Source organism: Panthera pardus, unplaced genomic scaffold (genome assembly GCF_024362965.1).
Source record: "Panthera pardus isolate Hobbes unplaced genomic scaffold, ASM2436296v1 HiC_scaffold_19, whole genome shotgun sequence".
NCBI lineage: Eukaryota > Metazoa > Chordata > Mammalia > Carnivora > Felidae > Panthera > Panthera pardus.
In genome coordinates, this window is record NW_026526754.1 from 16,372,360 (window position 1) to 16,387,501 (window position 15,142).

A 15,142-nucleotide genomic window follows, 5' to 3' on the forward strand; every position below is an offset into this window, starting at 1 on the left:
ATACCCACACACACATACTCCACCCTGGGTATCTGCTGGATTCCCCAAGGGGCACAGAATAAAAGCCAAGCCCCTGGAGAGCATTCTCAGCTCCCCTGTAGCCAGGTGCTCAGATCCCAATCCCTGTGGGCTAACCTGCTAGGACAAGCATCCACGTAGAGGGGGAAAGTAGGATTCGTCAACCTGATCTCACACGTGGGCTCCACCAATGACTAATTACCAGATGAAATAAAAGAAATTTCTTAACTTCTCAGGTACTCAGTGTCCTCCACTAAAAATTGGATATCCTTGGACCAAGCTCAAAGGATTATCGTTGGAGATGAAATGGAATAAGGTGTGTGGATATGTCAAGTACAATGTATGGCACGAAGAAGACATTTAGCTAGCACTGGTCGGTTTCGTGACACTGAGCGTTGGGGTAGACCTGTTCTGAGGTCTCCCTATCCAGACCATGCACCTTTGGGGTGTTTCTAGTATAATCCACTAAGTGGAAACATATGCAGAACGTAGTAGTTTTATTCCCACAAACACATAGCATGTGTGCTTAGTACACAGCAAATAATCATGCATTGATAGTGTTAGACTTGAAAGTTAGGACTACAGAGGCAGCAGGGACAGAAATATGCTTTCATGCTATCATGTGAATATGCTATCATGTGAAGGCAGGCTGAGAAGACCACAAGGATGGAATACTCTATTAAATCATCTGAGAGGCACTGATAATCTCCTCGCTTCAGTTTCCTTTCCAGGAAAAAGAAGGAAGCCTAACTATTCTTCCCAGACCTCTCAACTCTGAAAATTATTCCATGCTAGTCAGAGTTGACCTTCCCTTTCAAACAAATGGGGTGGGGAAATGGGGTAAAGTGGAGAGCCCTTATTTCAGCTCTGTCTTCTCTCCCTCATCCTCCTTTGATACTGTTGTTGCTGGGATAGGAACAGTCCTCCTCTCCCATGCTTAAAGTTAAAAGGAACTTCTAGGGTCTTGCTTGACCACTCACTGAGAATCCCTTACAAGAGAAAAGAGGAAGAGCCCCGATGTATAAGCAAGAACAAGTGTATGCACAGCATTTCTTAAATATGCTTCACCACTCATTTTCTATGTGACCAAGGATAAGTTCTTCAAATTCTCTGAGCCTTGGTCTTCTGGTTCATAAAAAGAATTGTCAGTTGAGGGAATGGACAATAGCAACCTCGGATTGTTGAGAGGCAAACAGGATAACATATGCTTTTAGCCTCTTGACAAAACAAAAATGCTCAATAAATGTCACTTCCCCTTCCTTCTATTTAAGTCTCAAACAGACTGAAGGCCTATTGAGATTATAGGTAACCTTTTGTACGCCACAAAGACTCTGCATATCGCCTAGTATAATACAGTATAGAAATATTTGTGGGATAGATGAAAATGCAAACAAGTATTTTAAAGCAAGGCAAAAGCTCTCAGCACAATGCCCAACTCTCCGATGAGCAGAAAAGACCAGAGTTGGGCCACCGGTGTATAGTTTAATTACCAGATGCATGGTAGTATGATGGATTGCGATTTTCCATCTTGTTATCCTCATGGCACACCAGAGATCCAGATTATCAACCCAAGACCAATTTTCAGCAAGATCAGGAAAAACCAAGAAGTGGATATATAAATGAAAAAAAAAAGGTGGGGGGAGAGTTCGGGTTTGTTTTTTTTTTAAACCAATGGTCCTGTATTTTGTGGGGGGTTATGAAGTCTACCAGGGAAGCTTGAGTCTTCCTCCCATAAAACACATATATTCACATACACTAACCATTTCAGGGGCCTTAGGAGCTCAAGTTGAGAATCCTCTATTTCGATCTTTGGAACTCTAAATCTAAATTTCGTAGCCATATATCAGATGTTTGTCAACGCATTACGGACTTCTGGCAAAACATGAGCAAATGGTTAAATTGTATTGATTGTGGAGACTCAGCTGTGCCCTGAAAAGCAACCTAAAGCTCCCAGAGTACAAGATTTGTAGTCTTGCCATGCTGACAGTCAAGGAAAGATGAGTCCTTATTAAATTGCTCAGACTCTTTGCATTTCACATGTCAATTGCTGGGAAAGAGAGTGTTTACAGGCTCCTCTTGTGGAAGTCAGGTGAGCTGAGGAGCAGGGACGGCCATCAGAAAGATTCTACCTCAGTGAGCCCAGACCACCGAGACAGCATCCACACTTTCACTAAACACAGTTAGTGAGGCGAAGCTTTAGCTTTAGCTTCCTAGAGTTTATTTCTAAAACTATGAAGTCTTGCCTCAGTTCTGGGATTGGCTGAGACCTCTGTTGTAACCGCATCTCATTTCAACTGCTCTCTCCACCCAACACGGCTTCCCTCCTGCCCTCCAGATGTTAAGCCTGCAGACCCACCTCAGTGAACCTGCTGCATGAAAATCTTGTCTATGAATCTATTTCTCGAGAAACCTGACTTCTGACACTCTAAAAGCCTCACTGTCCTCATGTATAAAATGGGCATGGTCACTGTACCTATATATATCATAAGGTTCTTGGAGGATGCAGTGATATAATGCCAGTGAAATGCTTAGCATAGGGCTTGACACAGAGTGAGCCCTTCCCAGAAGCCACAAATTGGTCCAGGGAATCAATGCTATCAGGATCAAACTCCAAGCTGGCTTCTTGGCAGAAATAAAAAGACATAAGACATATAGAAAATGACAAGCTTGATCCTAAAATTCATATAGAAGTACATGAAACCAGAGTCGACAAAACAATCTAGAAACAAAACAAAACAAAACAAAAAATTAGAGAACTCACACATCCCAACTTCAAAAGTTGCTACAAAGCTAGAGTAATCAAGGCAGCATGACACTGGCATGAGGACAGATATAGAACAATGGAATAAATTGAGAGTCCAACAATAAACTTGTATATTTACGGGCAATTGACTTTTGTCAAGGGTGCCAAGAGCATTCAATGGGGAAAAATAATCTTTTCAATAAATGATACTGGGACCACTGGATAGCTATATGAATTAGAATCAGTTTGGAACCTTTCCTCCTACCATGTACCAAAGTCAACTCAAAATGGGTCCAATCTCTAAATGTCAGAGCTCAAACTATAAAACTCTTAGAAGAAATCATAGGTGTAAGTCTTTGTGACTTTGGGTTAGGCAACGGTTCAAGCAACAAGAGAAAAAAAATGGACAAATCACACTTCATCATCAAAATTAAAATGTCTGCGCTTGAAAGGAAACCACTAAAAAAAAAAAGGCAATCACCAGAATGGGATAAAATCTCTGCAAATCATGTATCTGGTTTGTAGCTAGGATATACATAGAACTCTTTATAATTCAACAATAAAAAGACAACGCTACTTAAAAGTGGGCGAAAGATTACATTCTACTCTGACAATTATTTCTGCAAATGAGTCATGTAACCTTCTAGGTGTGAGGGCAGACACTATGTTGTATTCCCTTCTGCATCCCTAGTACCTACCGGAGGAGTGGCCAAAAAAAAAAAAAAAACCAAACAAACCCCGTGAGCTTTGAAGTAGGAGACCTGTGTTCAGTTAGGACTGCCACGTATTAGCTCTTTGATACTGGCCAATAAGTTCACTTCTCCAATCCCTGTTTTTCTCATCTATAAAATGGACTTAACAAGAACACCCACCTCATGGAACTGTCGACGCTGAATGCCAGCATACACCTACAACTCTTAGTTCATGCCTAGGATAACAGATAGGTCCTAAATTGCAGCTATGATTCTAAGCGTTGAGACAATTATGTGAATGATAACGTCATGAATACTTGTAGCAGCAGCAACAGCAAACAGAACAGCGAAGTATGTTTGCTTGCCACCACCTCAGTCATCAACAGAAACCATCCGTGTCATGGGTACATGTTTGTGCAAACGCTGCTCACTTTGTATCTTAGTTTACAGCTGATTTGATGAGGAAGGGTGTAGGGCTAGGCTGGCCCAAAATCATTGTGGTGGCTGATGGCTCCCATGGGGGAGACCTGCCATGTGCTGGGGCTCAGTCCACATTACGTGGTCGAATCCTGCAACGCTTACGGAGCTAATGCCACCATCACAAGACTGGACCAGAGACAGGTAAGCTGTGGAGGGTCTTTCACACTGTCTTCCCCACTCCTTCCATTCTAAGCGGTCAGGTTGATTATTAGTTCATTTATGGTCTGCAGACAAGTCTGTTCTGCCTCCGGGAGCTCATTTACAAAAAGCACTCAACCAGGTGGTTTCTGGGATATTTGTCCCGGTGATCGCCCTCCCTGACGGCACAAAGGCAGCTCCACAGGCTGAATCATCGGCATGGAGAGTGTTAGGGAGGGTGACTTCTCTAATCAGTCTGTATCGTGCTAACGATACGATGAACATGACTTGGCATCAACCGAGAATGCTCAATCTTTGGGCCAAAAAACATGGATCATCGAAAATGAAACTGGTCAGAGAATCCACTACCGACTATTCTAGGAACTGATCAGTTATCTTACACACATTGGGCATCAACCAGAGTGGTCCAGACTGAGATATGGCAGGCATGTCAGCCATTCATAACCAGGATGAAAAGAGCCAACCTTTCACTGGAAAAATGAATTACTTGGGCCTACCTGCCTTATCCTGAAGTCTCCCGCTCAAAGCCTCACTTTTCCAATCTTGCAAGAGTCCAAAGGGGTTGGGGAGTGTCAATCTAGATAACTTGACTTAACAGAAGTCCTGGGGGTAGGGGTGCCTGGGTGGCTCAGTCGGTTGAACGTCCAACTTCAGCTCAGGTCACGATCTCTCAGTCTGTGAGCTCAAGCTTAACGTGGAGCTCTGTGTTGACAGCTCAGAGCCTGGAGCCTACTTTGGATTCTGTGTCTCCCTCTCTCTCTGCTCCTCCCCTGCCCATGCTCTGTCTCTCTCAAAAATAAATAAACATAAAAAATTTTTGAAAAAAAATAGAAGTCTTTGGTGCATCTGGATGGCTCAGTTGGTTGAACGTCTGACTGCTTGGGATTCCCTCTCTCCCTCTCTCTGCCCCTCCTTGACTCGTGTGCACATGCACATGTGCACACACACATGCATGTGTGCACAGGGACCCTCACATCTCAAAGTTATTTTGAGATCAAAAAAACTCCATTGAGAACATGATTTGGGGAAGTTGCCAGAGTGCCAAAAGATGCCAACATTGGCCTAAATAGGATCTCAGATCATTATGAAGTGATATTTATCTATTTCACTAACATGACAACAGACAATTTTAAAGGTGAATGGAGAAGGTTACGCAGCTGTGAACAAAACTTCGTTCTTCTAACATTGAGAAGACTGGGTTTTCTTACGTAATCAAAGACCCGATAAAGACAATGTGAAGCACAGTAAATTATTTTGGTAAGACATGGAATCTTGGCTTTCCAGGTAGGTTACCAAAAAGGTAAAAAAACACCTTTCACAATCTCTTACCAAGCGCAGACTAAGAGTCCAGGAAAACTTAGTCCTTTTAAGAGAGAGAAAACTAAATTCTAATATTCTACAAGTATACTTCTGATATTAAAACTCATTCTTGGGGACGCCTGGGTGGCTCAGCCTAAGGGTAAGCATCTGACTTCAGCTCAGGTCATGATCTCATAGCTTGTGGGCTCGAGCTCTGCTTCCGGCTCTGTGCTGACAGCTTGGAGCCTGGACTCTGCTTCAGATTCTATGTCTCCTTCTCTCTGCCTCCCCTCTGCCTGCACTCTGTCTCTCTCAAAAATAAATAAACATAATAAATAAATAAATAAATAAATAAATAAATAAATAAATAAATAAAATTCATTCTTGGAGCGTCTGGGTGGCTCAATTGGTTGAGTGTCTGACTCTTGATTTTGGCTCAGGTCATTATCTCACTGTCCTAAGATCGAGCCCCATGTTGGGCTCTGCATTGAGCTGGAAACTGCTTAAGATTTTCTCTTTCCCTGGGTGCCTGCGTGGCTCAGTCAGTTAAGCGTCTGACTTTGGCTCAGGTCACGATCTCACAGTTCATGGGTTAGAGCCTGGCGTCGGGCTCTGTGCTGACAGCTCAGAGCCTGGAGCCTGCTTCGGATTCTGTGTCTCCCTCTCTCTGCCCCTCCCCTATTCACACTCTGTCTATCTCTCTCTCAAAAACAAATAAACATTAAAAAATAAAAAAAAAAAAAGAAAAATTTTCTCTCTCCCTCTGCCCAGCCCCTGCTCATGGTCTCTCTCTCTCAAAATAAATAAACATTAAAAAAATTAAAATAAAATCATTCTTTAAAAACTTAAGTAAACTCATTCCCATTTTAGTTAGTCTGGCCAAACATAAAATTCCATTTCCAAGATTTGTTTCCTGTAAACCTTCTACAACTTTTTCAGATCCATTCTGATTCTGTCTGGGTGTTTTTCCTGTTTCTAATTCTGGAACAAACACTCATTCTACTTTCCTTACCTATTCTTTGTACGCAGTTGTTCTCATCTTTATTATTTCTAAGTGGTTTTTTTTTTTTAATGTTTATTTTTGAGAGAAGGAGAGGGGCAGAGAGAGGGGGGGACAGAGGATCCAAAGTGGGCTCTGAGCTGACAGCAGACAGCCTGACACGGGTCTCAAGCTCACAAACCGTGAGATCATGACCTGAGCCGAAGTTGGACACTTAACTGACTGAGTCACCGAGGTGCCCTCCAAGTAGTTTTAACTACATATATTGATAAGAGCTCTTTGTCCTTAGAATCCTTAATTCCAGTGAAAACTGAGAAGAAAGCAATGGTAGACTGTTGCACCAGCATTCTGCGGATTGGCAAATTTATAAAAATACATTTCACAATTTCTAGAAGTATATTCTTCCCCGTAATAAACTTTTCAATGTGGCACAAAACATGTTTACTAATAGACCTGAGTATCTTTAGTTCCTCTGTAAAAGGAAACCAAAGAGTAGATAAGCCTATGTTCAGTAATTAATGTTTTGGTATTTTGTCTTTTTGGGAAATGATCTAGATATTCAATAAATATTCCCCCTTTAATTTATTTCAGTATAACTTTAAGGTTTCAAGTTACCAAAAGGACTTTGGAAACTATTTTTAGATAGGCATACCATAAATACTCATTATTGTTGAAAAGTTTCTTTATAATAAACTTTTATCTTACTTCTATCTATTGTTCTTAAGGACTATTCTCAGACTGCTCATAAAAATTTCATGAGACATTAAACAGCTAACCATCATCTTATCTTTCTGGCTGACAAATTTATAATAGAGACAACCTGACTTTCATTAAACCAAATAAAATGAAAATATTATATTCAATGCTGATAACTCTAAAGATATGACTGTTTTAATTAAACCAACAAATTAAAACTAGGTTTTATTTTGCAATTATCCTAGATCCCATTAAATTGAAAAAACATTTGGGTTCATTTCTATATTTCTGAAAGTGTACTTAATTTATGTAAATGTTTATTTGTCTTTAAGCCAATCTAGTAGAACTCTTTACAAATCAATTTTGGTTATAGGTTATACAGTCCAGGGGTAGAAAAATATCACATATCTATAGTATATATACATAAAAATACACAAATGTATATAGACTCAGATCTTATCACTTTCATTTTAAAATTTTAGCCAGGATACAAGTACAGTAATGCAAACCTCACTAGTTTATAAAAGAACAGTTGGGGGCGCCTAGGTGGCTCAGTCTGTTAAGCATTTGATTTTGGCTTAGGTCATGATCTCACTGTCCATGAGTTTGAGCCCCATGTTGGGCTCTGTGCTAACAGCTTGGAGCCTAGAGCCTGCTTTGGATTCTGTGTTTCCCTCTCTCTCCGCCCCTCCCCTGTTTATGCTCTCTCTCTCTCTCCCTCTCTCTCTCTTTCTCTCTCAAAAATAAAGAAACGTTAAAAAATAAATAAAAAATAAAATAAAATAGACTGTGGGGATAGTTGTACTTTATAAATAAACAAACAAACAAACAAATTAACAGTTGGATCCAAATTGTGTTTCTGACAGATAAAATAAGTTTACCTGCTCAGATGGCTAAAGCTTTTACTAATAATTGTGGGAAAGACTTAAAGATTTTTCATCCATCTGAGTAGTTTTTTGTTTTTTGGACAAGAAATACCTCCCTGAAGTTTGCATTTCAAAGCTGGCCCTGGGTGCCTACAATGACATCTCAAAGGCACAGAGAAAAGATAAAAGTTCCCCCAAGAAGGGCTTTTGTTTCCTAAATCCAAGTCTTTCACAATATTTGCAAGTCTTTGGAAATGAACTGGGAAAGTCTGGAGATTGGTAAAGAGGATACGTTTGCTTTAAAATGTGTCTATGGCCACATTTCTGTTCTTGTAAAGACTCGATTTGTAAGACCAGTACAGTTATTTTAATTCCTCAAAGCACTGGTTTGCAGCTGGAATGATATCCTATCAAGACACTGACCTGCCTATCCAACTACATTAGCCTTGATTTTGTATCAAGGAGAAGTTCTTCAACTAAGATGGAAATCAAAAGATCCCATGGTCCAGGGGCACCTGGCTGGCTAGCTTGGTGGAGCATGTGACTCTTGATCTTGGGGTCATGAGTTCAAGCCTCACATTGGGCGTGGAGCTTACTTAAAAATAAAAAATTAGGGGATTGGATGGGGAGAAGATGGCGGCGACTGCATCCTGCTGATCACTTAGATTCCACCCACATCTGCCTAAATAACCCAGAAAACCGCCAGAAGACTAGCAGAACGGACTCTCTGGAGCCAAGTGTAGACAAAGGACCACGGAAGAGGGTAGGAAGGGCACAGAGGCGGTGCACGCTACCTGGACTGGCCAGAGGGGGCCGGCCGGTGGAGGGGCAGCCCGCCCTGCAAGGCAGAGCCCCCGAGTCTGGCTGGCAAAAGCGGAGGGGCCGGACTGTGTGAGTTCTGACAGCCAGCAGGACTTAACATCTGGAATGTTAAAAGTCAACAGCTCTGCTCCGAGAGTGGGAGGGCGAGAGGACAACAGGAGGGAGAGGTGTTGAGCCCCAGAAGACAGAACTCAGCTCCGCGGGGAACAAAGGCGCTCGCCAGTGCCATCTCCCTCTCCCATCCCCCAGCCGAAATCCCAAAGGGAACCAGTTCCCGGCACTGAACTTGCTTGCACAGCACAAACACCCAACGCTGTGCTTCTGTGGATCCATCCCTCCGACGGATCTGCCTGCCTCCCTCCCAGTGCTGCTGGGCCCCTCCCTTCCCTGTTCACCTTGCGGATCCACCCCGACTAATACACCAGATCCCATCAAAGCAGCACCACAAGCCTGGGAGTGTGCAAGTAGCCCAGACAGGGGCCACACCACTCCACAGTGAGTCCTGCACCTGGGAGAGGGGTAGATAAGGTACACACCAGTCTGACTGTGGCGCCAGCGGTGGGCTGGGGACAGACATCGGGTCTGACTGCGGCCCCGCCCACCAACGCAAGTTACTCCAGACAGTTTGGAGCCACCGCAGGGACTACTCAAAATGACAAAAAGGAAGAATTCTCCTCAAAGGAAACTCCAGGAAGTAGCAACAGCTAACGAATTGATCAAAAACGATTTAAGCAATATAACGGAACAAGAATTTAGAATAATAGTCATAAAATTAATCGCTGGGCTTGAAAAAAGTAGAGAGGACAGCAGAGAATCTATTGCTACAGAGATCAGGGGGCTAAGAAACAGCCATGAGGAGCTAAAAAATGCTATAAATGAGGTGCAAAATAAAATGGAGGCAACCGCAGCTCGGATTGAAGAGGCAGAGGAGAGAATGGGTGAATTAGAAGACAAAATTATGGAAAAAGAGGAAGCTGAGAAAAAGAGAGATAAAAAAAATCCAGGAGTATGAGGGGAGAATTAGACAACTAAGTGAGGCAATCAAGCGTAACACTATCCGTATAATAGGGATTCCAGAAGAGGAAGAGAGAGAGAAAGGGGCTGAAGGTGTACTTGAACAAATCATAGCTGAGAACTTCCCTGATGTTCATGGACATCAGGGAAATGGTCAAATGACCCATTCCCCATCAGGGAAATGGACAAATTCCTAAGCATCCACACACTTCCAAAACTCAAACAGGAAGAAATAGAAAACTTGAACAGACCCATAACCAGCGAAGAAAGTGAATCAGTTATCAAAAATCTCCCAACAAATAAGAGTCCAGGACCAGATGGCTTCCCAGGGGAATTCTACCAGACATTTAAAGCAGAGATAATACCTATCCTTCTTAAGCTCTTCCAAAAAATAGAAAGGGAAGGAAAACTTCCAGACTCATTCTATGAAGCCAGCATTACTTTGATTCCAGACAGAGACCCAGCAAAAAAAGAGAACTCCAGGCCAATATCCCTGATGATTATGGATGCAAAAATTCTAAATAAGATACTAGCAAATCGAATTCAATAGCATATAAAAAGAATTATACACCATGATCAAGTGGGATCCTGGGCTGCAGGGCTGGTTCAACATTTGCAAATCAATCAATGTGATACATCACATTAATAAAAGAAAAGATAAGAACCACATGATCCTGTCTATCGATACAGAAAAAGCATTTCACAAAATTCAGCATCCTTTCTTAATAAAAACCCTCGAGAAAGTTGGTATAGAAGGAACGTACTTAAACATCATAAAAGCCATTTATGAAAAGCCCACAGCTAAGATCATCCTCAATGGGGAAAAACGGAGAGCTTTCACCGAGATCAGGAACGCGACAGGGATGTCCACTCTCACCGTTGTTGCTTAACATAGTGTTGGAAGTGCTAGCATCAGCAATCAGACAACAAAAGGAAATCAAAGGCATCAAAATTGGCAATGATGATGTCAAGCTTTCACTTTCTGCAGATGACATATTATACATGGAAAACCTGATAGACTCCACCAAAAGTATGCTAGAACTGATACATGAATTCAGCAAAGTCGCAGGATACAAAATCAATGTACAGAAATCAGTTGCATTCTTATACACTAATAATGAAGCAGCAGAAAGACAAATAAAGAAACTGATCCCATTCACAACTGTACCAAGAATCATAAAATACCTAGGAATAAACCTAACCAAAGATGTAAAAGATCTGTATGCTGAAAACTATAGAAAGCTAATGAAGGAAATTGAAGAAGACATAAAGAAATGGAAAAACATTCCATGCTCATGGATTGGAAGAATAAATATTGTCAAAATGTCAATACTACCCAAAGCATCTACACATTCAATGCAATCCCAATCAAAACTGCATTGGCATTCTTCTCGAAGCTAGAACAAGCAATCCTGAAATTTGTATAGAAACACAAAAGATCCCAAATAGCCAAAGTAATTTTGAAGAAGACCAAAGCAGGAAGCATCACAATCCCAGACTTTAGCCTCTACTACAAAGCTGTAATCAAGACAGCATGGTATTGGCACAAAAACAGACACATAAACCAGTGGAATAGAATAGAAACCCCAGAATTAGACCCACAAAACTATGGCCAACTAATCTTTGACAAAGCAGGAAAGAATATCCAATGGAAAAAAGACAGTCTCTTTAACAAATGGTGCTGGGAGAACTGGACAGCAACATGCAGAAGGATGAAATTAGACCACTTTCTTACACCATTCACAAAAAAAACACCTCAAAATGGATAAAGGACTTGAATGTGAGACAGGAAACCATCAAAATCCTAGAGGAGAAAGCAGGAAAAAACCTCTCTGACCTCAGCTGCAGCAATTTCTTACTTGACACATCCCCAAATGCAAGGGAATTAAAAGCAAAAATGAACTATTGGGACCTCATGAAGATAAAAAGCTTCTGCACTGCCAAGGAAACAATCAACAAAACTAAAAGGCAACCACCGGAATGGGAAAACATATTTGCAAATGACATATCGGACAAAGGGTAGTATCCAAAATCTATAAAGACCTCACCAAACTCCACACCCGAAAAACAAATAATCCAGTGAAGAAATGGGCAGAAAACATGAATAGACACTTCTCTAAAGAAGACATCCAGATGGCCAACAGGCACATGAAAAGTTGCTCAACATCACTCCTCATCAGGGAAACACAAATCAAAACCACACTGAGATACCACCTCACGCCAGTCAGAGTAGCTAAAATGAACAAATCAGGAGATTATAGATGCTGGTGAGGATGTGGAGAAATGGGAACCCTCTTGCACTGTTGGTGGGAATGCAAACTGGTGTAGCCGCTCTGGAAAACAGTGTGGAGGTTCCTCAAAAAATTAAAAATAGATCTACCCTATGACCCAGCAGTAGCACTGCTAGGAATTTACCCAAGGGATATAGGAGTACTGATGCATAGGGGCACTTGTACCCCAATGTTTATGGCAGCACTTTCAACAATAGCCAAATTATGGAAAGAGCCTAAGTGTCCATCAACTGATGAATAGAAAAAGAAATTGTGGTTTATATACACAATGGAATACTACGTGGCAATGAGAAAGAATGAATAATGGCCTTTTGTAGCACCATAGATGGAACTGGAGAGTGTTATGCTAAGTGAAATAAGTCATAGAGAGAAAGACAGATACCATATGTTTTCACTCTTATGTGAATCCTGAGAAACTTAACAGAAGACCATAGGGGAGGGGAAGAAAAAAAAAGGGTTAGAGAGGGAGGGAGACAAAACATAAGAGACTCTTAAAAACTGAGAACAAACTGAGGGTTGATGGGGGGTGGGAGGGAGGGCAGGCTGGGTGATGGGCATCGAGGAGGGCACCTGTTGGGATGAGCACTGGGTGTTGCATGGAAACCAATTTGACAATAAATTTCATATTTAAAAAAAATTTAAAAAATTAAAAATAAAAAAATTAAATTAAAAAAAAGAAATACTTAAAAAAATAATTCTATGCTCTAGATTTAGAGTTGTGTTTCTTCAGAATTTTTAGTAAGTACTTCCACAAGGCTTTCCCTCTGGGTATATAGTTTCATTTTAGCTTAAGGGAGAAGGCTTAAGAAAAGTTCCTACAGGCTCTGGATATCAGCTTCCAATTTGGTCAACTTATGACCCTAGAGCTACTTAAAAACAACAACAACAACACCTTTTGAACATATTGGAATACATTGTCAGGTTTCACCTGGGACAAACAGCAAATATTCCTGGCAATAGTGAACAACCCCATGGACACAGGGGAAGGTGCAAGAGAAGGTCCCCAAAGAAGATGCAAAGGATACTACCCTCCCAGATGCAGAGCCACTCCTAGAGAAAACTGAAAGAAAGACCGAGGAATTCCCCTTGAGAGCTGGCAACGGTTGGTAGGACCCTGGCCACAAACGGGCTACCGTCCCCATTTCTGTCTGGCCGTATTTTGGGAGCCTCCAATCTGACAGCACCCAAACCAAATTCTCAGCACACAAAACGAGACAGCAAGAGCTGTCCTTGGGAGAGAAAGGATTGATAACCAATATTTTTTTCCTGCCAATTCGAATTTGGAAAGGAAGAGACAACATGAAATTTTACCTTCCTCTCTCGACCCCGCACTACAGGTAGGGATCTGGGATCCCTGCCTTTGATAAGAATTCTTACCCTTTGCTGTCTTCTGCCAGTTTTCCAAGGATGCTGCCTTCAGGCTCCAGAGTGAGTGGGGTATCCCAGGAAGTCTCATCCTGGTCACCAGAAACTACAGAGAAGGAAAAAATAATTTTCCCTCTATCCTTTATAGTGAGGGCCTGACTGAGACCCTTTTTTTCCTCCTGGAGCACCTCGTAACTGGTAAGCCTAGGTTAAAAATTCTCTCTTGTGGCCACTGTAATTCAAGATTATCTTCAGTGAGGTTAATCGGCTTGTTCAGCCTTAAAACAAAATGTTAATACCTGAGGACCCACACTGGACCCAGGTCACTCTGACTTGGAACCAGTCTGATTCTAGATTCAATGCAGTTTCTAACCAGAAGCAGTCCAGCCCTGGAGCCAGTCTGACCCTGGACCCAGCTGGTTTCTAAGTCAGAACCAGTCTGACACCGGACCTATCCAGTTTCTAAATCAGATTCGGTCTGACTCCAGTGGGTTTCCGGATTGTCTGGAAAAAAAAAAAAAAAAAAGCTCAAATAACCTGAAAGCTCTTAACACACCAGGATCCAAGTAGGATGGGCCCACCACTTCCGGGGCAGCCACAGCAGCGAGCTCAAGGGATCCAGCAGGTACCATCATCTGGTGACTCTTGGTCCCAGGGGATGTTGGGGATCTCCTTGGGTTCCCTGACACTAGAACTATTAAAAGATAACGTGTGAGGCACATTAACAATTTTATGACTTTTATTTGAGCAAAACCGCTTTGAACCGGGCAGTGTGAAACCAGGTGTGGCTAGAGCACTTTAATGGGAGCTCAGAGAGGCTTGGGTAGAGCAAAGGTGGAAGCAGGGTAAGGCTACGGTCGATTGGCTAAAGCTTAAAGCTCACAGCCTCGTGGGCTGTTTGTAGGTAGGCTGTCCTTAGTGTTTTGACTTTCTAACCCCGAGGCAGTTACAAGCTTAGATTTTGATTTGCTGACCGAAAGCCGCCAAGGCTTTAGAGCCAATTCGGTGTAATGGCCTCCTTGTTCCATGAACGCTGGTAAAACCTAAGTAAAGTGTTTTCCAGAGTTCCGGGAGCCGTTCCAGCAAACGTTGAACCTGAGAGGGGATCGTGGGTCAGGAAAAAGTGGGGGTAGCCTGGGCACCCCGTTTGTGGCTGGTGTCCCAAGTGGGGTCAGTCTAACAGGCTATGGAGCCCTTGAGGTACGGCGTCTGTGTGAATCCTGGGAGTTTTGATGAGAGAGCAGAAGGCAAGCTGACACCCACCAAACCACCCCCCTGCAGGTGAGATAAGTCTGACAGTCCTCAGTCACTTCCGGCTGCCCAAGAACAAAGGAAAGGCCCCAAAACAAATGGTTAAACTGATAGAGTCTCCATCAGTTTAGAAGAAAAGGGCAATCTTATCAATAGCCTAAAGTCCAGTAACTCCCTACTGTCTTAAAGTTAATGCTTTGCTAGAGGGGAAAACAACCTTAGTTTGTCAATAGCTAGGCCTCCAGTAATCTGAGTCTTATTTAACATATGGAAACCCCATTAAGAAACTTCCTTTTGGGGCGCTGGGCTGGCTCAGTGGGTAGGGCATCCAACTTCGGCTCAGGTCACGATCTCACGGTTTGTGGGTTTGAGCCCCGTGTCAGGCTCTGTGCTGACAGCTCAGAGCCTGGAGCCCGCCCGCGTCAGATTCTGTGTCTCCCTCTCTC

The 15,142-nt window shown here is 42.4% G+C and overlaps 1 long non-coding RNA gene across 1 annotated transcript in view; it reads right to left on the reverse strand.

Moving 5' to 3' along the window:
• The window catches only part of LOC128778187 (uncharacterized), a 71,892-nt gene extending 57,359 nt beyond the window's left edge, over positions 1-14,533 (reverse strand). The window contains exons 1-2 of the long non-coding RNA XR_008423570.1: positions 14,420-14,533; positions 13,458-13,551 (exon numbers count right to left, since the gene is read on the reverse strand). This is a non-coding gene — a long non-coding RNA (uncharacterized LOC128778187). The remainder of the gene's footprint in view (positions 1-13,457; positions 13,552-14,419) is intronic.
• Between the last annotated feature and the right edge of the window lie 609 nt (positions 14,534-15,142).